This window comes from Pseudophryne corroboree, chromosome 6 (genome assembly GCF_028390025.1).
Source record: "Pseudophryne corroboree isolate aPseCor3 chromosome 6, aPseCor3.hap2, whole genome shotgun sequence".
Classification (NCBI taxonomy): Eukaryota; Metazoa; Chordata; class Amphibia; order Anura; family Myobatrachidae; genus Pseudophryne; species Pseudophryne corroboree.
The window spans coordinates 128,612,128-128,614,029 of record NC_086449.1 but is presented as its reverse complement, the minus strand read 5'-3'; the positions used below and the strand labels follow the sequence as shown (position 1 = coordinate 128,614,029).

General features: G+C 40.9%; 1 pseudogene; it reads left to right on the top strand.

The window, feature by feature from the left end:
- Window positions 1-235: 235 nt before the first annotated feature.
- Window positions 236-353, top strand: LOC134937557 (5S ribosomal RNA; annotated as a pseudogene).
- Window positions 354-1,902: the final 1,549 nt, after the last annotated feature.

Genomic DNA, 1,902 nt, shown 5'->3' with positions numbered 1-1,902 from the left:
AGTAAACAATATTACAATACATACGTTAAAAGAACATTACCACAGAGAACTAACTCATTGTGACCTACTGTACGATTCAAACAAATCTTTTTGACCCATAATATATGGGCTACTATCTAACTGATGATGGTCACTTTTTAGTCAAAAATACATCTTTATCCTATAATTATTAAGTCAACTAGAGTAGGAGGCCTCGTGTACTATTGGCACTTTTTATGACTTTGGCCTAACCTTTTCCTACTATAATACCCCACTACGCAAGCCCGATCTCATCTGATCTTGGAAGCAAAACAGTGGTGGGCCTGGTCAGTACTTGTTGGGTGACCACCTGGGAAGACCAGGTTTTGTAGGATACGGACCTCAAGATGTAGCGTATTGAAAGGGGATCATTGTGAGTACGGACCCTCATGTATTCCTGAATGATTTGTCAGGTATATAGGACTAATTATCTATGAAATTTTCACTAATGATCATATATACTCTTATTTAATTAAGCACAATTTTTAACGCATGCCTAATAAAAATTAACTTTTAATATTTTTCTTCTGTGCTATTTAAGCCACTGATTCTGGATATAGAGTGCTCCCTACCAGGGTTATCTTTCTTCTATTTTCGTATTTCTATAGTAGCTACCATAGGTGCAGGGAGTGCAGCTGCTATGGGGCCCAGAGCTGATATGTGCCCACTTTCCCTGTCAAAGTAACATGTGTTATAAACATTTTTCACCATTGGTTGATACTTAGGGGCCCTTACAAACTTTTGCCTTGGGGCCTGCAATATATCTAGCTATGCCCCTGTATCTGCTCATTGTAATGTGGTATAAAATGAACTGGAGGGCATTATAATGTTCCGTACTGTAATATGAAATTAGGCAAAATATGAAGTGGGGACACTGTCATAATGTGAATTATGGGTATTGTGTTGCATAATGTGTACTGGCAGTCCTGCAAGGTGACATAATATTAACTAAGGCACTACTACTGTATGGTTTATACAATTAAACTAGGGCACTGTTATGGGGCATAACATTAACTACAGCACTATTATGGTTCAGTAAATGAACTAGGATACTATTATGGGGCATAAAATTAACAACTGCTGTGGAGAGGTGTCTCTCTAGAAGCATTGGGAAAGGGGCCCTTTCAAAATGTTGCTATGGGGCCCACAAAGTTCTGGCTACACCCCTGCATGTACTATATTTTTGACACTGTATAGCCTTCAATTTCATCTGAATGTTCTCATTGAGTTACAGCCTGCTTACACAAGTGGAGATGGGACTGTAAATCATATGACTGCATTGCCCACAGTTGTGTAAGCTTGATTCTGGGGTACGCACAGAATAAAAACATACTCTCTTAAATGAACTTGTGTTTATATTTGGATCAGCAACATACAGTAATCCTCCTTACTGGCTAAAATGTTACTTTAGATACCATATAGAGAGGGGGGGTTAGAGAAGGGGGATTATACATACATTTTTCTGTCTCACTCTCCCATTTGATCATATAACAGCTGCCAATACTTAGTGTTTTCTGTTGTTAATTGTATTAGACGGGGCCCTTGGCCCTTGGCATTCTGCAGTCTTATTATGAGGTAACCAAAAGGTAGCTTCTCTTTTGAAACGGAAATTAACAGGCTTTGGTGTACCTAATTTGCATTTATATAAAGGTATGCTTGAACATTGGTCTACGGGTAGTTCTAGGGTTGCCACCACCTTAGATTTTCTATTCCATGCAGTGTTGAGCCTCCTCAGGGGGCTCAGGCACTGCCCGGCTCACCCTGCTCAGCTCCCCCTCACCCTGGCTGTGCGCACTGCGCAACATGACGTGAAGTCAGAGGTCATTCTGTGCAGCCAGCCGCCACCCTGCACTGCCTCGCACCTCACAACAAGTTGCCCACCCT